This window comes from Lissotriton vulgaris, chromosome 2_1, assembly GCF_964263255.1.
Source record: "Lissotriton vulgaris chromosome 2_1, aLisVul1.2, whole genome shotgun sequence".
Taxonomy (NCBI): Eukaryota; Metazoa; Chordata; class Amphibia; order Caudata; family Salamandridae; genus Lissotriton; species Lissotriton vulgaris.
The window spans coordinates 1,496,011,726-1,496,033,592 of NC_141687.1; positions in this window are offsets into that span (position 1 = coordinate 1,496,011,726).

Sequence of the window (21,867 nt, forward strand, 5' to 3'; positions counted from 1 at the left end):
CTGGGTCTGCCCCCCTGTGGTGTGTCTGATGACGACCCCCACCTGACAAAGAAGAAGAGGAGCTTGGCAAACAAAGTGCTCTATATCTCCCCTAAACCAGTTCTGACTGTTGTCCCCAAGCCCTGTGCTGTGACATTGACACAAAGGAAATGTCCTATAAATGAAGGGGCTATGACCCCATGAATGTTGTTGTGCTTGGGCTGACTTTGAGGAGACACTCTGCCAGGAGGAACCGCCACGGGACCCACTGCTGTTACCTGGGGTCCCTGTGTGTTGGCCTGCCTGGCTGCGCTTTGCTGGGGTCTCCCCAGCACCAAAGACTCTTTAAATCTGCCTTTTCCAGGACTTTAGACTGAGCACCTTGAGAGCGCTTTACTTTTTTTCCTAAATAGCGCTTTCCTCTTAGTTTGAAGAGCACGTTGCTTTTTATTGCTGGAAATAGCTGGCGTCTGGCAGTGTGCTGCAGAAGTGCCTCCCAAGGGAATCCCGAGCGTAGGGATTCACCCGTGCTCAGGAGGGAAGCGGGAGCCCACCCCACATTTGTGGCTCTCGAAAGGGTACCACCCCTCATTTGCAGTTAATGAAGTGGGTGCCTACCCCGCTGTGCGTGTGCTCCTAAGCGGGTGCCCAAATCGCTTTATAATTTAAAACAGCGCGTGCCCACCCCGCAGTTGTGCGCATTAAAACGAGAACCTACCCCGTATTACCCGGCAGAGGAAAAAAAGAAGCTGCCGAGGGCCGCTGTGCAGTCCGCGGAAACCTGAAAGCAAGGCAAAAGCCACCTGGTTGCGCGTGGAGCCCCGCACCCTGGGCGGAAGTCAGCGCTGGCTGGAGCGAGGCTCCTGTGAGGAGAGAGAGAGACCCGCGTGGTGCATGGTGACCAGTGCAGTGAGAGAAGATCCAGGCGGGAGCCTACCCCACGCTTGGACGTGCCGAGAAGAAAGACGGAGACCAGGCTCCATGTCTGACTCCAGCTTCTAGCAGCCAGGATCCGGAAGTGACGGCCAGCCGAGGGAGAGGCGGAGTGACGCGACCCCCAGCCGAACAGGTCATCTGAAGAGTGGGGCCCCTGTGTGCTAGTGGGAGCCCCACGGATCGTCAAGAGGAGTCCCAAGAGGAGGAGCTCGATCAGTGACTCGCGTGTTCCTATCTCAGGCTGGAAGAAGGTCCAAGATCTGAGGAATACAGTAGAGAGCCCCGGTGAGTGGGGCTACGCCTTGGCGTTGTTCTGGGTGCCTGTTGCACCCAAGGAGTCCCTGTGAAGGGGGGAAATTTGCAGTAGCATTGGTGCCAGTGTAGTTTCACAGCTGTTCTGCCGCGACTACGGGCAGCTGCAACTGTGGTGCAATTTGCTGTAAAGAGTCCAAGTGGGTTACTCAGGGCTAGTGGTGCCAGCGCCATATTTCCTGTGGGGGCACATTTGTTTTTCCACGTCCCAGTGGGGACTAAGGGCGCAGGAGTGCCAGTCCCCACATGTTTGCCTACACAGCTGCCCAGCAAGTAGTGGGCAGCTGCTACCTTTAGGCCTGATCCTTTGTGCATCTTTTGGTAGGTTGCTGCATTTGCAGCTAGGCCCTGACATTGTTAGACATGGGGTATTTGAGCCCCGGAGAGAGGCCAGTTGGCCTGGGGCCAGTTCCAGTGTGTGGTGCCCCCAAATGGGGCACACTGTGTTTATACTAATGTGAGGCCCAATGTGTTTATATGATGGTGCTCATGCATACAGGTATGGCATAATGTACTGATGCTTGTGATGCTTACTGTAATGCCTATCGCATAATGTGTTATGCTAATGAAGATTGGGTCCTAAAACAGTTTATCCCTAAGATGATTCATGCGCAAGGTGATTTGTGCATCCTATGTTTTATGTCGCAGGATGATGCTAAGTTCCTAAATCCACCAGTAGTTATTGGTTGTGTTTATACCTTCTTTCCTTTTCTGATGGTTCTGACCAGGACCCGGTTGGCCTGGTCCTGTATTTAATCCCCTGTGAATAATGCCTGTGCCAGTTAGTACAGTGTAAATGTGTGGTTAGGTTACTAATGTGTTTTGATAATAAAAAGGCTATTTTTATATAACCTTGTGTGGAGTTCCTTTTGTGGTGTGCCTAGTTTGTTGCTGCTGAGTGTGTGTGTTGCGCAAATGCTTTACACATTGCCTCCGGGATAAGCCTGACTGCTCGTAGCAAGCTACCAAGGGGGTGAGCAGGGGTTATCTTTGTTGTGTTACTCCCTTGCCCTGACTAGAGTGGTGGCTTCTGTCTGGCTTTGGCGCAAGCCTTAGCCAACCAGAAATCCCATTTCTAACAGTCACTGTCAGAATACCAGAATATCAAGATTCTAGAGAAGTTTCAATAGGGAAGAATGGCTACGAGCTCTGTTTAGGGCATTGTGATTTTGTGATGACACTAGTCATCAAAGGGTGGGCGGGGGGGCTGATAGAGCGTCAAGGTATTTTGAAAAATTGTAGGGGTGCATCATAATAATTGATAGTCCGCACCCACACATATTCTTGTGCTATACTAAATGATGATCATTAGAAATGTGGGGTCAAAACGAAATGTGTAAGAGTAGTGATAGAAAATTTGTTTGTGTTATTCGAGAAAGTAAAATTACATTTAAATGGAATTATATAATCCTCGATGTTCATTACAAAGGCTAATGAAGTAGCTTATGTAAAATGTGATGTATTAGGTTTAACGTGTACCATATTAAAGTTGCACATGCAGGAATGATTAATTTTGCTTTAATGTGAAGAAATGTAGTGCTTACAGATGCAACATTTATTAGTGTGTAATTCTTGCTGTGTAAAGGCCCAAAATGAATGTTCATGTTTTGCTATGAAAGGCCTCTTTGTAATTCCTTATGTTAGCTGAATTGTGTGGGCCGAAATTTTATTTTCCGGGTAAAGCTCTCATTTGATGGCAGTCAGAAATTAATGTGCGTGCAAGGTTGTTCCATTCTCATGCGTCTCTTGCAGGCTTTGTTAGCTAGAGTGATGCTCTTTGTTTTAGGAGTTAGGTATGGAGGAGACCTGCAACATAGTGTCCAGGAATGCCGATAATTGGAAGGTTGCTAAAGAAGCCTGAGACCCAAGGACATACCAACCGTTGCTGGACGAAGTACATGTTTCGGTGAAAAATTGCGTACAAGAGGTTCCTGGTCAGAGGAGGTGTTTCAGAGGCTTTGGCTAGTGATCCTTACAACGTGAGTGTACTTCTTAGGAAGTCTTCACAAGCTGACACCTTTTCTTGATCTTAACTTGAGGATGTTAAGTAGGGATGCCACTTTAGTGATAGTGTAGGCACAGATTAACGGATTTCCGTTAAGGCTATTAATGAACACTGATTTAGATATTAGAGCAGTTGTTGCCTGTTTAGTATTTTTAGAGTTGCTCATTCTTTTCATGCTACACCAGATCAGACTGGTGCGTAGGATGAATTTTGTATTAGTGTCCATGTATTTATCTACCCCACGTCATGAGGTGCTTGTATGTCCAGTTATTTTTGGCTTTGTAACAAAACCCCTAAAATGTAATTCGGAGTCAGTGGTCCTTTCTGAGTCTACATTGATTGGTCCATACTGTTTGGTAGTGAATGCATTGGTTTTCTCCCCTTTACACTTTTCAGCAGATAACAAAGATCCAGTCGACCAAGGGTTCTTAGGGAGATATGGAGATAAGAATCCGGGTCAATCAGGCCCTACCAGAAACTTAATTTGGACAAACGTAAGTTCCTCTGCCAAACATGGAACTTCACCACGGGATCTAGACCCACTAAGGCACATCAACAAAAGCTGCTTACAGAAAATGCTAGATCTCTGGCAGCACAAGACACACAATTGATGGGCAGAATGCAGAACCAATCAAAACATTCACCCCCAGTCAAGAGATCAGTGTTAAATCCATCATTCTTTTGTTCACCATGCCACCCCAGTTTAGACCTGGCCATATGCAAATCAGTCTTGTCCCTGTGCCTCATGGGAACAGTCCAGCTAGAACTGCCAAGCCAGGTCCACCCTGGACCAAAAACAAGCATACTAGGACCGGTTTTGGGGTTTCACCCCTCTTCAGCCAGAATAGCTTAAATCGAGTAGCAAAGAGAGCCCGGGACCCACGTCTGGGAATACCCGGCGCACTGAGCTTGAGAAAGCAAAAGACTCACAATTGATGGACGGAATGCAGAACCAATCAAAATATTCAACCCCAGTCAAGAGATCTGCTTTAAATCCTTCATTCTTTTGCTCACCATGCCACCCCAGTTTAGCCCTGGCCATATGCAAATCAGTCATGGCCCTGTGCCTCATGTGAACAGTCCAGCCCGAACTGCCAAGCCTGGTCCTCTCTGGACCGGAAACAAGCACCCTAGGACGAGTTTTGGGGTTTCACCCCTCTTCAGCCAGGATAGCTTGAATCCAGTAGCACAATTAGCCCGGGATCCACGTCTGGGCATACCCGGCGCACTTAGGACGAGAAAGCAAAAGGCACACAATTGATGGATGGAATGCAGAACCAATCAAAACATTCACCCCTAGTCAAGAGATATGGGTTAAATCCATCATTCTTTTGCTCATCATGCGAGCCCAGTTTAGACCTGGCCATATCCAAATCAGGCTTGGCCCTGTGCCTCATGGGAACAGTTCAGACCGAACTGCCAAGCCAGGTCCTCCCTGGACCAGAAACAAGCATCCTAGAACTGGTTTTGGGGTTTCACCCCTTTTCAGCCAGGATAGCTTGAATCCAGTGGCACAGTGAGCCCAGGACCCACATCTGCATACCCAGTGCACTTAGGGCTAGAAATTTAAAGACACACAATTGATGAACGGAATGCAGACGTGGGTCCCTTGCTCACTTTGCCACTGGATTCAAGCTAGCCTAGCTGATGATGGCTGATTAGCCAGAGAACAGTCCCAGGATGCTTGTTTCCGGTCCAGGGAAGACATGGCTTGGCAGTTCGGGCTGGACTGTTCCCAATATTCAGTCTAAGGATGGATAACAGGGTAGGTACTGGGATTCCAAAAAGGCTTTGTGCTTTGATTGCAAAGTCAATGGGCACCGAACTGAAGATCCGAGCTTTCCCCACAAAATGAACCCCCCTAATGCTCCTGCAGGAAATGCAGTTGTTAATCTCCAGGTGAGCCCTGACTATGTCACAAAGCTCACTGAAGCAACGTTAGTCTCTGAGGGTGGGGTGGGTGTAGCTGCCCTGGCTATCTTGCCCATTAACATGAAAAAATACAGACAACAGCCTCAGAGTTGAAGCACTGAAGAATACAGCTGAAAGTATCACTCTGGTGACTGAAAAACTGATATCCCCAGATGGCTGGTGAGACATTCACAGTCATCATTGCTGACAACCAAACATGCCAATGGTGTCCTTGGAACAGGGAGGGGTTACTGGCCAGAATAAGGTGTTGCATGAGCAGACGGACACGTCATATTGAGTATAAACAATAACACAACTAGTAACAGCAAGGAAGGAGACACCAGTCCCCTAGGATCCTACAGCGAGGGTGAGGGTACAGGGAAAGTCACTCCAGGGACCGACAAAACACCCAAAGACACACACTCACTACTGTCAACCCCATTTTGCCCTGAGGATGACCTTGTGGTCACAATGTTGATCAAATGGACACCTCAACACTTTCTGCTTAACACAGGGTCGACGAGGTCGTGCCTATGGGAGGGAACTGTCCCTCTATCAAATAGCACTGCAACTATAAAAGGGGTCTCAGGTGCGGTGACAGGGATCCCCTTCACAGAACACCTCGAGCTTCAGATACAGGGGAAAAGGAATAGGGAAGAGTTGTACTTTTCCTCATCCCAAACTAATGTCTTATGATGAGCCCTTATGTCCAAATTGAAAATGTCCATTCAATTTGCTGTGAATGGGACAACAGCCTACTCCTCCCCTGGAGCTTCCTCCTCAGACACCAGCCAGCGAGACACTCTCGCTCCACATGGATATCAGCCTGGATGACCCTGGCCAGTCTGACCCCTTCCAGTGGGTTGTCCTGAAATGTACAGGTAATTTCTTTGAGCTATTGTGAGTTAGCTCAGGAGACGCTGTTAGTCAGTAAGGTGCACAAAGACCAAGAGATCCGGGGCCTTGACTTCTTCATGCCCACTTAGTCCCCCGGTGCTAGGTGGGGAGCAGGCCAAAGGCACATGGGGCAATGGCAGCAACAGGCCCTACATACACCTGGGAAATCCAAGATCGGCCTCTGTTGCCACTCTTTCACCTCCTTTATTGCGAAAGTGGCACAGACAAGATTGCCTGGCACTAGGCTCCCTTGCCTGACACCCCTGCCTGCTGCAAACACGGTGCCCAAGTGAGTGACGATTGGAGGGAACTCAACACACCCAGCAAATAGTACACATCCAGCATGCAATGGCCCACTAGGAAGGGCCAAAGCCAGGAGCAAGCCTGGGAATATTCTGCTAAGCCGGGCCCCACAAACTGAGCAAAACTACCTCCAGGCAGGCCCCATAAAACGCAAACGTGCAAACAGCAACAGTCCATATAGGGACACCATCACGGAACCCTAGAAGGTTCTGACCCAGTTATAGCCAGAGAGGTCTGAAAGGCTGGTGGTAGCAAGACCCTAGAGAATGTTTCTACTGCCTCAGAAAGGGCCAGTGGGCCAACCTATGCCTCCTGATGCCATACCATGAGCAAGATCGCTAGGCTGGGCCAGTCCCCGCAAATACCCATCACCAAAACTAAGCCCAGATCTACCCAAGAGCGCATCTTATTCAGCCTTAAGGAAGTCAGCCGTAACAAGGAACAGGTGGTTGGCCAAACCCATGGCAACAGCAGCAGGCAATAAACCCAGCCCAGCAAGCACCTGGGCCACAGCCACGGCAGGGAGGAGTGGCTGTCTACGGGGTAATACCTTTACACAATCACCAAATCCAAATGCAAAGCAAGCCTAAAATCACACGAATGAATCATCCACTTCATTCCCACATCAGACAGCAAACCACAACAGGAAAGACTAGTGAGACAGCATTAGGAGAAAGCTCAAGGCTTTACTTGCATTCAGGATGAAATCAGGGCTGCTGTATGTTCAGTCAATTGAGAATCCATGCTAAAGACCACATCTTGGGAGCCTGCAGGGAAGGCCCACTCTGCTTCTGATTACCCTGGGTGGGGTTGGCTGGCCACGCCCTGGGGAGGGCAGTCTGATGAAGGACAGGGTCAACCCCTCACCAGCACATAAAAACAGACACCCAGGTCCCTTCACCAAAGACAGTAGGATTTGCCCCAGACCGAAAGGAGACCATTCTTCAAATGTTTTTAGATCTCCAGCTAGTGGAGGCCCCCTTTCAGTTCCAAAACAAGTTAACGCTCCGGTGCTGGAAATCAGGTTTTCCATGCACTCAGGATAGTTGTGTCTCATCAGAACTCCATAGTCCATGCACAAATAAGCATTAATTTGGCAACAAGCCAGAAGGGAGATTCACCAGGGAAATCAGCAATCTCAGTTCAGTATTCATAGCATGATAAGTCCCCACCGTGGACCCTACTCTAATCGCTGTCAACAGATTTTTTTTTCCTCTTCTCTCCCAATGCTTTTAAAATAGCCAATGTCTGCTTATCGGATCATGTCCCTCCAAAGCGCAACCTGCAGTAAATGTGTGCTGCTTGTAACTGGGTAGAAAGTGCCTGATTCCTGCAGAGGGCAGAAGACCCAAAGCATTCTGGATCCAAGGGAGGGGGACAACGGGAGGGAAAGGGGTTCCGTAGATGAACATTGCAGCCCCCCTACATGGGGTGCATGGGTTATGCTCACCACTACACTCAGATTGTTGGCTCAAATAACACATGTCCTCACGAACATTGGCCAAGGAAGCAATAGGCCCGATCCTTGTCATTGCCACATCCAAATGGCACTGGGTCACAGAGCAGCTTCTCAACACCCAAAGGTATGCCACATTAGAGCCAATACTACATGAGACCTTAGGAAGACGCCAAACAGCCTGCAGGAAGACGCGCAGAAGAAACCTAAAAACAAAGCTTTCAGACTCCAATAGGGAAAACCTTGTTTCACGTCAGGTGCAGGGACCAGAGGGGCATACATGTGTCCTCAGGACACGTTGCAATTACCCATAAGCCCTAAATTGTGACACGTTTCTTCCTTTTATGGAGCATCGTGCATGTGTAGGTCAAAAGGTACCATCCACATCAGTAAAACTGCACACAAACACAAACGTTCGGAAAACCCGTGTATTAGAGGGCCGGCAACAACCATAACATGCTAGTTAGGTTAAAAGAGTAATACACACACTCTCCTAAAGAACCCACCTCTGTCAGAGAGAGGTGGGGACCAAAATGAACAACTTAATCAAAAACCAGGTGCTCCGTGACTATATGTTCACTGTCTCCTAAAATGACTTACTAACTGGACCACCTTCCTGTACCCGACTAAAAGTTTACTCATAATGAACATACCCAAGGTTCTCCAAAAAGGACAGGTACAGAAATTCCCTAGACCAACTATTGATGCATGTTGTTCTAAAAGCTTACTTACAACCCACAGTTCTTATCCAGCAGGTCTACAATCATGCACTACTTGCACCTACTTTAGTGCAGCCCGCCATCTCTCTTCTGTAGAAACATCTGAAGTCCCAATGAGGACCAAGGGTTCAAGCCAAAAAGACAACAGACTATTCTTTACAGACTATTTTTTGACAACAGACTCTTTGCACTGTGCCATGGAAAGACACCCTTGGATGCCAGAAAACTGCAGACAACCCCTCCAGATTTCATCACAAGACCTGCAATGTGTCCAAAGGTCCATAATATTGCAGCTTTGTATATCGTTTGCATGGCATGGGTATGTCCGCATCCATCAACAGCGAGAAATTTGGCTAATAGCATGGAGGCTATCTCAACATTTCTACAACGCTTGCATAGGGACCTCTCCCTACTCACATACTCTTACACTGAACCAAACTTTAGTATTCCGCACACATCTTGCACAACACATGGAACCAACGCATACCCGCCATGGGTGTCCAGACATTGGCTGGTCATGCTATGCCTGTTCGCTGTTACTCCATGCCATTGGTGCAGACAGACTTTACCTATCTCAAGAAATAGCCCCCTTAAAAAAGCAATGTCTCATCCACCTGTACCTATGTAGGATTAGAGCCAAGATAACCTCCTAGAGTAGTGGTAATCATCACCCAGTATGAAACCAACCCCACAGCACTGCATTTTTTCACTGAGCCTAGCAACATTCAAACTGACCTAGGTAAGATACGCAGAAGTTGCACCATAGGGGAGGACATTGTTTGGCCCTTAGATTTTCCAGAGAAGAGGTTCTTGGAGATAGCAAGACAACTACACCAGTGCACAAACTTGTCTGCTCCTGCCTTTGTCTGGGGTCCCAGGGTGGCCCTTAGTGTATCTGGGTCAGTATTCTTTAATAGCAAGTGGACCCCAGAAATGGAGTTCCAGTGCAGGGCCATTCACCTTGATGATGCTAGGGGAAATGAGTCTAGAAGGGAAGGGTTGAATGCCATCATAGGTACCCTATATCAGGAATTCAGTTCTCTGAAAATCAAGGATCCATACCCTTCTTCACCTTGAAAATGAAGGCGAACGCCTTCTGGTTAAAAATAACCAGGGGGTAGATGTTAAATATCAACTATACTCACCTCGGCCTAAACACCATCAAGGAAGAGCTAAGGCCCATTTGCCTTATGGTGATGCAACATCGGCATGTGATCGACTAGGTGTTCCAAGGTCAGTGCATTCTGTTGTACTTTCATCCCTGGAAATGACATGGATAACAGGATGCTGGCTCTTGCCATCCAAGCACTGCATCGTCTAGAAGCTGAATTTACGGAGGAGTGAGGTGCCCTTGCACAGGACTGAATTTTCAATTCTGGTTTCTCCGACTACTAACTAGAATGTGGCAGTCACTGCTCCCGATTTTCATTGTTGCACTGTTTTTGAGTGGGTTCCTACAATTGGGAGTTTCCTGCTGTAAAAAGTCCTCAATTAAATGTAAATGTACATGTATTTATATAGCGCAAATCGCCCACATCTATGCGCTTGCTTAGGGACCCCGTCCTGGTATTCCCCTGTGAGATACCCCGGCAGGGTATCCACAAGGTGAAAGCCAGGCATCCCGCCGCGAGGGGCCGTTGTGGAGATTAAGCAAGCTATTGCCCAGAGTCGCAGAGTGTGAACCCATGAGTCGAGTAGGCACTGGAGTGAGAATTATCGAGTCAGTGGAATTATTGAGCCCAACCCCCGTCGGGGCGGGGAAGTGAACCCTGGTCCAAGGCCGATCTCAGCTTCCGGGTCTGCCGCCTCTAACCCCTGAGCCACACTTCTCCACATTAAGGTAGAATGCAAGTAACTAAGGAATTAGTAATAGATACAACAGTTACACAACGTACCCCAAAATCATGTCATGAAGTATGGGATAAACGATGTAGTTGAAAATTCAACTAGGGAGGGAGAATATTAATATTGGCCAAAAAGATGTTGATGTACACCATTATATATGTACGTATAAAAAACAAACTTGCATCTCCGCTGATGAATTTACCCGAACTGACCTGCCCATCAACCATGAGTCAGAAATATGTGGTTAGGCAGGCCCTGCGGCGTAGGCCTGAAGCAATTGGTTGACAGATTACAGGTGGAAGGACATATAACCTTTAGATAGAATGCAGATTGATTCAACAGATAGACAGTGACCCCACAATGGTCTCAGGAGATTAGCCCCAATATGCTTGTGGTAATTTGGTGATGGTCAAGATGAAATACAAGCATGCAATATATGTTGCTGATTGTCTGCTGTGTTGGTTGCTGGAAGGGGCGTGCTGCACAGGTCCCGGACTCTCACTCCCTCGTGGATTTTTCTTTCTGCTTCAAAACCCGCTCCTCGCGGCCCCCACTTCGCGGGCGCCGCTCGTGTGCTGATAATGGAGGGAGCACTGCTGACAAAGCCTGGACTGGACCTGGGGCAGAAGTAAACGAGGCACATAGTGGGACTGCGAGGACCAGCGGGCAGTGTGCTCTAACTCGCCACAGCTGGTCCTCTACCTGCCTCCTCCCTGAGCAGTTAAATCGGTGGCTGGACTGTGCTCACCTGTCGGTTGCTGGAAGGGGCGTGCTGCACAGGACCCGGACTCTCACTCCCTTGCAGATTTTTCTTTCTGCTTCAAAACCCGCTCCTCATGGACCCCGCTTCGCGGGCGCTGCTCGTGTGCTGATAATTGAGGGAGCACTGCTGACAAAGCCTGGACTGGACCTGGGGCAGAAGTAAACGAGGCACATAGCGGGACTGCGAGGACCAGCGGCCAGTGTGCTCTAACTCGCCACAGCTGTTCCTCTTCCCGCCTCCTCCCTGAGCAGGTAAATCTTGGGCTAGACTGTGCTCCTAATAAGGGCCAGTTCAATATTGGACAATGCAGCTTAATGTGGTGGAGAAACGTTTGTCCGAGAGCATAGATAGTGCGAGGAGATCATCACTTGGCCTCCTAGCAAGTGCTAGGACGCCTGATAAGGAGGGGGGATCTGCTGATGCCCTCTTGGATAGCATTGATCAAGCTATTACTGCCGTTCTTCAAGATCTTGATAGCAGTCCGAGGGGTACCAGAGCTTCACTACCACCTATTCCAGAGGCAATACCGCCGCCTATAACTCCCAGTGTATCTATAAGGGTTCCCAGCGATAGGGTGGATTCTGAAAAATCTCAGTCCTGGGGTTTAAGGGAAGGTGCGGTGCAAAAGAGGAAACGGGGCCCACAGATGAGGGGGGGGGGGAGGCAAAGATAGACATAAAAGGTGAAGTAGATCCCCCTCCAGATACACAAAAAGACAGGGCAATTCCCATTTTAAGTGAGGATCCTCCAATTCCAGCATTGGAAGTACACCTGACAACTCCACCTACTACTTTTAGATTTGGGGATTTAGCCCGGGAGGGGGGAGGTAACTTACTTCCTGTCATGGGTAATACGCTTAAAGCCCTCCTCAAACCCGTGGCGGATAGACTTACCCACATCGAATGCACCCTTAAAAATTTGGAAAAGGCATCCAGAGAGATGCTGAATCATTTTAATTCAGCACCTAGTATTCAAAGGCCCAAAAGTACTACAGGGGAGGGCTTGATTGCACCTAGACCCTCCGTTCAAGTAGCAAAGGGGCCTTCACCACCTATCTCCACCGTGGCTTTAGCGACGGTTGGTGGCAATAGGGCCAACTCCGGTGGCACTACAGATACCTCCGTCGTGCTCCCGGCGATGGCTGGTTCTGATAGGACTGACTCCGGTGGCAGTGCGGACATGGGTAACCACAAGGAGGTGTGCTCCATAGCTGAGGGAGGCAACGCGAGGTGGAACAAGGTTGTCAACTTACCCCCTGCGGCTGCCCCTTTGGTAGTGGTACTCACCGGAGTACCTGAGCTTACTGGCTCTGCTCCAGAATCCTTTCCTTCCCTAAAGAACAAAGTTATTAGCTGGCTAAATATACACATGCCCCTCCCTTCACATAAAGCGACTGAAATAGTCATGGTCAGAAGGGTACCATGGGTGGGACGTACCACTAAAAATATTAAAGGGGACTGCGTTTTGGTCAATTTTAGGAAAGAAGGTATTGTCCCCTACATTTGAAACTGGGGGGGGGCTGCAGGGAATACTTCTATCCAGACCCGACCTCCGGCATATTTCTACCCTCCTCCGGCCAATGTATCTGACAGTATGAGGGAAGATGGCTGGACAAGGGTGGCCCGGTTAAGGCATTATGGGGGGACGGGGTCAATTCATTATGTCGCCCCTTCACCGCCAATCACCTATCTTCATGAGAATAGGTACTCCACCTTGGATCTGGTAGATTGACATCAACCCCAGAGGACTGTGAGGGGCTTGCTTCATGAGGGGGATTGCACCAATTCGAAAGACATTTGGTCAGATTTCACTTCCATAGTTGAAGATCAGATGGAGGTGCAGGAGCCTTTGCGTGGGTCTTTTATCATTAACTCTCTCCCCTAGGACAAGAACATCTTTTTCTGAGAACCCCCCAAGGCCGACTCCAGCGGCCAGCATAGATAGACCGCCCTTAAAAATTCTTTCATGGAACATCGCTGGGCTAGCCAATAAAGTGGCATGCCCAGATTGGGGGTCATTTATCGATAATAATGACATCTGCCTCTTCCAAGAGACTTGGGCAAGAGAGGAGGAATTCCGTTCTGGTTTTGTCTCTTTTTTTGTTCCAGCGAAGTGGGGAGGGAGAGGAAGGCCGTCAGGGGGGTTAACAATCTGGGTAAAAGTCCATCTAGGCTGTAGTATCAAGAACGTGGATACCGCCTCTGAGGATATACAATGTATCCTTCTGGAGTGGCCCAACTTGTTTAAACTCATAGTGGTGAATGTCTGTTCTAGGCCGGTGAGCATCACGGCTGAGTCAAAAACAATTGACGAACTCTCTAGGTTTTTGGACAAAGTCCCTCAGGATGCAATCCTTTTAGTATGTGGTGATTTCAATTCACACTTTGAGCCACTGGTAGATCAGCTAGATGGGCCAATCTTGGAAGAGGATGATTATTGGGAAATCCCTCGGGTGGTGGGCCCACCGCCAAAATCATGGGCGCCCTTGAATGTACAAATACTTTCCTTGACTTTAGCTCATTCAATTAGGGCATGCAATGGTCGGGTAGCCCCAGATATCCCAGCCAGGTGCACCTATAACAAGCCTGGACAGCAGGCGCGCCTGGACTATATCTTTGTAGAGACCAAGACATGGGCCAGGGTCAAGGAGTTTAGGGTGGAAGAGCGAGGTGATAGCGATCACAACGCATTAATACTACTTTTTCAGTTCCCTACCAATGCTATTCCTAGCCCCCAGTGTGAGAATGGACTGGACAACCGAACAACCCTATCTAGTAACAGAAGAAGGATAAGATGGGATAAAGCAGTGGCCCGCCCAGAGCTGTTGGCTGAGATCTATGGCCATGTAGTTACGGCATTGGAAGCTGCTGGTGCCTTGCTTATCAGGGGCAGTTCCCCTTCCTTGTATGCCGAATTGGGGGCACTGTATCAGGCTTTGACGTCTAACCTTGCAGGGATTTTTAACCCCATAGGAGGAGGGATTAGGCCTGGTAGAAAACACTCCTGGTATAACCAAGCGTGCAGGAAGGAGAAAACTGAACTAATTCACGCTCTGAAGAATAACCAAAACAGAGATCAAATTAAATTCAAAAGGGCATCATATCGCCATCTGATTTATCACGCAAAAAAAGAGTGGGAGGTGGACTATTGGTTGAAACTGGTTGCATCACTGACAGCGAAAGATGCCCGTAACTTCTGGCAAATTGTAAACACAGGATCGGCTGACCCTGTGGTGGCCGTTTCTCCCAATATTGCCGCGGAGGTTTGGGAGGAGCATTTTGGAAATCTTTACCAGGTAGATAATGATTCTGATAACCCTGAGCGCCTGGTACTTGCCCCCCTCATCAAAGTAGTACTAGAGGTGGTGAATTTTCCGTCGGGGAGGTGGAGATGGCGGTTCTAAGTTTGCCATCAGGGAAAGCCCCGGGGCTGGATAGAGTTCCTGGTGACCTTCTAAAACATGAACCAGGGGTATGGGCACCTTATCTGGCATCTGTTTTTAACGCAATATGGGGAGGCATGTCGCTGCCCGATACTTGGCTGGGGGCAGAGATCGTCCCTATTTTCAAAAAGGGGTCGCTCTCTGCTCCCAGACAACTATAGGCCGATTAGTCTTATTGACGTGCCTCAAAAACTCTTTGCTAGGCTAATCCTAAATCGCATATTGGATTGGACTGAGGAACAACCTATTCTGAGCCCCTATCAAGCCGGGTTCAGAAAGAATGTATCCACAACAGACCAAATCTTCCGCCTGTATATGCTCTACTGGAAGGTTGTGAGGGCCGGTGGAGGTTCACTCTATACAGTCTTTGTAGACCTCAGCGCAGCTTTCGACCTAGTCCCACGCCGGAAGCTGTAGACTGTAATGGGTGAACTAGGGATCCCGCCCTCACTTTTAAATATCTTGATCCGCCTCCATGCAGGAAATTACGCCCAGGTTAGATGTGGTGGTGCTGGGTCTTTGACATCTCGATTCCCCGTTGGCAAGGGGGTAAGACAGGGTTGTGTCTTGGCACCGACCCTGTTCTGCCTCTATGTCAATGGGGTAATCGCACACCTGGAGTCCGTAGCGGACACTGATGCCCCAAAGCTTGCAGGGTCCAGGATTCCCGCAATCATGTTTGCGGATGATACAATGTTATTATCAAAATCCCCGATGGGTATTCAGCAAGTTCTGGAAGGGTTTGTTTCTTTTTGCCAGGACTGGGGTCTTGAAATCAACACCACAAAAACTAAATTTATGATTTTCAACCCGCCTGCCAAAACCCGCCCAAACCCTGTCATAGAGGGAGTACGGCTTGAAAGGGTCTATACCTTTGACTACCTCGGGTTGACCATCAATGAATCATTTAATTGGGTTCACCACCAAGTAAGAGCACAACTTAAGCTGACCCAGGTAGCCGGGGGCTTTTTGAAACTCTTGAACAAATCATCAATCAAGCCACTTGCCCCCCTCTTGAAATATACAAACTGAGAGCACGTGGGGCTGTGTCCTATGGGCCAGAGCTGTGGGGATTCAAGGTTGCTCCAGGAACTGCAATTGCTGAAAACAGATTTCTTAAGCAGTTGGTAGCTCTACCTCCAAGCACGCCTCTGGTCCCATTGAGACTTGACCTGGGCTTACGGCCGATAGAAGAAGAGTTGGCCCTAACACCACTAACTTTTTGGAGACAAGTCTGGGCCTCTCCGGAGTTGAGTGTATACAGGGGAGAGTTAACTGAGATTTTGCAACTAACCAATGCTGCTAAATTACCCTGGCTTAAGCATGTCAGAGGGGAACTTGAGAATCTAGGTCTTGAGGCAATGTGGTCCGACCCGGGGGAAGCATGCATGTGCAAGGACCTCGAGATCTCTTATCTCTGTGGTGTACGAGGGATTATGTATCATGCACTTTGTACTTTTTAATGTATATGGATTGGTTGGAATGTTTTAAATTCTTAATCCTCGTTTTTACTATTTTAGATGTAATAAATGTTTGTAATTTCTCTTTTATGACAAACAAATTGTCGAAATAAAGTAATAAAGATTGTCTGCTGTGTTTAGTGTATCTGCTCAGACTTCCTGTGCTTTTCAAAATACTCCCTATGGCTTTTAAATGCTACTGTGTTATTTTGTTACATGCACAATTAGCACACACACTAATAACAATACTGTGGGATACAATGGTTGTGTATAACTTCGTGGCAGACACACAAATTCACTCTGCAATTTCAATATTTACCAGTGAGCGTTTATCAGGTAGTTCTAGAATCAAGGCTGTAATGAGCGACTAGCAGCCTTGTTTAGAGATGAGCGGGTGTGGGACATGTATCCACCTGTTTTTGGTGGATGTCCTGCACCCGTCAATCTGTACATAACCACTTCATCCTACTAAAAGTGCGTTGATGACTGCCAATCTAAATAAGACATCCAGAAAATTCACGACCTGTTTGAGTGTTGTCCTGCTCGGCAACACTCAATAAGGCCCCAAAGTGCTTGTTTAGAGTTTGGTGAATGCAGGACTATCACCAAAATAGGCAGTTCCATAGCTGGCTATAGACTTTAAAGTGTGCAGATAGAACATCCACTCTTTTTATCTGAAGCCCTGCACCCACCAAACCCTAAATAATCCCCAAAACCTTTTGTCGGGAAACTTTAGTTCCTGCAAGGTGATTAGTTATCAGGGAGGTGGCTTGATTCAGCAGGATCAAATAAATATGTAAACATATTCACCTCTTATGCAGAGTCGAACTGTCTTGAAGAGCAATTTGTCAGCGAGAGAATGTCTGCTCTTACAGGTTAGTGTTTGGGGTGTTTTTTACCTGTTTATTGGACTGTTTTCTGGTCTGCTGGGCCAGTTTTTACTGTTGAGTTCCATGATATTACGGCAAACATTGCTTGCAGTGAACTGAAATCCATGCAGTCTTTCAATCGCTGCAAAACACCTAAACAGCCGACATGTACAAGTTTAAAACTGCCCGGATACACTAATTGATTATTTAGGCGCTCTTTTTTTAATCTGACCCTGTGGGGATGCAAGCACGAGTTCTTAAATGTCCTCGACTGCTTGCTGAGAACAGCAGAGCAGCCACACCTCAAAAAGCCCTATTCGTGCCTTGTGCTGGCATGCAGTGTTATGTGGGGGCGAGTCATTTCTGGAACATGAATCACATGCTTGCCTGGCATATGGCTGCAGAATAATTCCGTTCATGTGACAGAAGAAGCTTCAGAGCCTGAGGGGAGGCCTAAAGTTGGCTGAACAACCCACTGCCTAAACTTCAGAAAGATTTACGATTCAATAATTATATGTTTAGGGACATTTTTTGAGAGAGACAATTTGGAGAGAAATAGTGGCATATTAACAAGCTCCTATCGCCACAAGATCATCATTTTTTTGCGACGTTCCTGTGGCAATAGGGGCTTCACCTTATTTATAAAGCAGCGTTAAGCCACTTAACGTGGGTTAACGATGACTTGTAAATAAGGCCCCCTTTCACACTATGCTTAGCATGAAAGGGGAGTGCAATGGATGTTGCTGTGGGCGTTCCACTGCAACACCCATTGATTCTGACGCTGCCTCCTAGTTACAAGGGAGGCGTAAATAGGAGGCAGCGCCAGAATTAAGACATGGGAAAACTTGGTTTTAAACAGGCAAAATAAGGAGAAATGCTTTATTTCTTCTCTTTTTTGCTGTTTTCATGTGTTCTGCGTTGTGCAGCACACATGAAAACAGCAAAAGGCCAATGATTGTTTATGTACAAGTAGGTCCCCCTTCCTGAGCATAAAAAATCATTTACTAAAAATGCTGTTTTGCAACTTCTGTGTGTGATGCATTAAGCAGCACACATAGAAGTTACAAAAAGGCATTTAAACATTGTTTTTGTGCAGGAAGGGGGTCCTTCTTGTACATAAACAATCTTCCCCTGCACGCAGACACGCTTGCACTATGGTGCAAGGCTGCCTGCGTTGGCACTAGGCTGCTAAGTGTAGCACCAGTGAAGGGGGAAACGAAGGGCTGCACAATATTGTTGTAAATATGGTGCAGCCCTGCATTTCTAAAGTGGTAGAGTGAGGCTTTAAGCCAGGAAGACTAACGCCTCACTCTGCCACTTCCCTTGTAAATATGCCCCTAAGAGTCTGGAATCAATAGTTAAGAGGACATGAACAGAAGAAACAAAGGAAGGACATGAGGAGAAAAAGAGAGGAGAGAAAGAAGTTTAGAGATTTAGAGAATGAGGTATCTTAAAACAGATAGATGAAATAGAGGAAAAAGGGAGAGAGGAAGAAGGAGTAAGGAGAGAGGGCGAGTCAAAGAGAAATAGGGTACCATCAAGAGATAGGGAAAGGGGGAGGCAGGTAGAGAACATGAGAGACAAAGAAAGGCAATAAGAAAGAGAGAGCTGGTAAAAGGATCCTGGAGACAGAAAGGGAGCAAGAGAGAAAGTGTATGAGCACTATAGAGACCGATGTTGAGAGAGGAAAAAGAGAAAGAGCTGGGGAAATAGGGATAGTCAAGGGCATAGAGGTAAGAGAGATAAAAGATACAAGGGAGAGAGAGTGATCTGGGAAAGCAAAGTGAAGGAGAGAGGGAAAGACAAGGATGAATTAAAGAAGACAGGACAAAGGAATAGAGTGGTTGAAGGTGAAAAAAGATTCAGAGTGAGAAAGTGAGAGTGTGTATCTGTGAGAGAAACCCCAAACACAATTTGTAAAGGAGTTGCTGTTTAGTGTGGTGAACAGCCATGACAACGCGGGATTACCCCACACTGCCATTACAATGCAGGAATTACAACGAAAGTCGTTACAACGACTTTCGCTGGAGGGCGCTCTTGGATAGGGAATAGTTTAATTTTCTATCCAACTCCTTCCCTACTGTCAACGTGGGCTGGAGTTGGAATAGAAAATTAAACTACTCCACTATCCAACGCCCTCCAGCGAAAGTCGTTGTAACAACTTTTGTTGTATTTCCTGCATTGTAATGGCACGCGTGGTAATACCACGCGTTGTCATGTCATACAACCTTTAGTGTAAACCTACGGTGCAACATTGCACAATCCTCTAGACTTACATGGTTCCACAGGGTGTCACATGATATCGGCTCCCTTTACAAGGTCACACGGTGAGGAGCTGACATCACACAGTGGCAGGGAAAATAATCTGGAAACCACTGTGCAGAGTACATGTCCAGCTCGTCTTTCAAGGCTTTGAGGAGCTGAAGTCCATCAAGCGGTGTGTTAGACCTGTCAACCTTAGGATAGTCTCTTCCCAAACATTTTGTCCTCTCCACAGCTGTTTTGTTGCATTAATTTCTGGTGGCTTTAGGACACTGCACACTTTACTACTGCTCACCAGTGCTAAAGTGCTTGTGCTCACTCAATAAAAAAAAGCAATATTGGCTAAGAGCTGATTGGCATATTTAATTTACTTATAAGTCCCCAGTAGTGTGGTATACTATAGACCCAGGGTTGGCACATTAAATGCTCCTAGTGGGCCGGCAACTCTTATTGTCCCACCCATTTACGTAGCCCCTCAAGACTTGTCCCAGGACTTCCATTGCAGCCTGTGGGCAGTTTTAAACTGCCAATTCAACTTCTTGGCCACATAAACCTTTTTCCTGGCCTAAAACTCCCTTTTTAATATGTCATCCCTGGAGAAGGCACTAACAGCCTGAGGGATAAAATCTATTTTATCCCTCAGAACCACCCTTTTAACATGATGTAGCTAATCAAGGAATTAGTCCTCAAAAATACAATCATCAATCTGCATCCTCTCTTGTATTTCTTGTTGGACAATTTGGGTTTTGACTTTAGTCGGGGATGGATGGGTCGTTGTTATTTGTCCTTCCTGTATCCACCTGTCTATATAGCACCCTCCAATTATCATAAAGATCATAGATTAGACGGACAAAATCTGCCTGTAATACGAGATAAACGGGAATTGGATAAATCTGAGACAGACCAGACTGATACTACTGAACAACACTTTATCGGGAGAACAAAATATCTTTGCACGCAATTTCTTTAGAAGGTCCAACCCCAATACATTTTCCACACAATGTGAAGTCAACAAAAATGGAGAGTCCACTGTGACTGGACCTATGGTACGCGGGAGAGGTTTAGAGATGGGGCTTACTACCGGGATTCCAGAATACCCGACTGATATATTATTTTGCCCGGAGAGAGCAGCCCCTGGAACCGGAGAACGTGAAATCAAACTGTTCATTGCACCCGTGTCTGCTAGAAAATACTCAACAGTTCCCATTAGTTGTCCCTTAACGTAAGGCCCTCTCTGATTGAAGGGTACTGCCACTCGGCCCCTGCTCTGTCCGTGGCTGTCCTATGCGTAACAATACCCATCAGACCCCTCTGTTCCAAAATCTTCATTAAAATACTGTCTTACACTGGTTTTGTCAAAACAATTTCCCCCTGCCTCATCTCGTTTCGTTTCTTCTCTTCTCATGTCATTCCGATCGACTCTCCCGCGTCCTCTCCCTCTGCCGTTCACGGCTGCATTTTGTGCTATAAGGAAGGGACACTGGACTCGCCAATGCCCTTCCTGTTTACAATAAGCACATTGGTTTGGTCCCAAAGTAACAGCTGGACCTCCTTTCCTTAATACTCCTGCCCCTCTTGGAACAAATCCTCTTCCTACCGCATCTCTACCTCGTCCTCTGGCTACTTGCTGTAATAACACTCGAGTCTTAAAGTCTTTTGTCTTTTTATCAGATCTATCCTTACTCTTGTTTTCTCTATGTTCATAATATTGGGCCATACTCAAAATAACAGAAGGAGTAGAGGTAGTCCAAGTACTTTCAGCGGCCTGAAGCCGGGCTGATATTTCGGGCAACAGGTTAGTCACAAACCTATTCACAAATAATCTTACTTTGCCTTCCACCGACCAATCTTGTCCACTGAAATCAATAAACACCCCCTCAACTCTAGTAAAGAAATCAGATACACTCTCATGCTTCGTTTGTTTACAAGCAGTCAATTTATCCCAATCTACCTTCCGGGATGGGATTAAAGAATGCATGTATGTAATGATTCGACCTGGCAAAGCTAAAATTTCCTGCCTTGGTTTATCTCCGAGTTTCCGGTCCTTGTCCCAGTCCTTAATTTGGTCCCAAGTTCCTCCTAATTCATTAACATGGGGATGATCATGCACCTATCGCCATACAGTAGGTAATCAAGAGGTAGGGAGGAGGATAGAGGGTCCATTCATTACCCCAGTTACAGTTAAACAATCATCAAAAGGAATGGACACTTGTAACTACTTAACCGTTGGTTAAGATGGAGCACTCTCATAAACGCGGTGTTAAACGTGCGGTATATATCTTTCTTCCGCCCCACACTCGCGTTAGGGCATTTATCATTGAGTACTCCAAAGACGTGCTATATGCCAAGCCTCACCCAGAGGCAACCTCTGGCGCAAGTAGCAGTGTCCAGAGATAAAAGCGGGGGCACCCAAAAAAAATATAAAAAACTAATACTGCACCAGTGGAAGTATTTAATGAAAAAAGTGAAGTACTGTTATTAAAAAAAGGTTTGCGGTATCACTAGAGGTCGAGTTAATGGATCTCACTATACCTTGGTATCTACATAGTCAACATGTTTCTGCTCCATATCGCCCAGCCGGGTCTACGGAGCATTCGTCAGGACAGAACAATACAAATAACAAAGAGGTTACTTACACAATTTGTGTAGTAATATTATTTCAAATTGTTGCTTTTATCGAATTCTATAAGAAGAAAGCAGAAAACAAT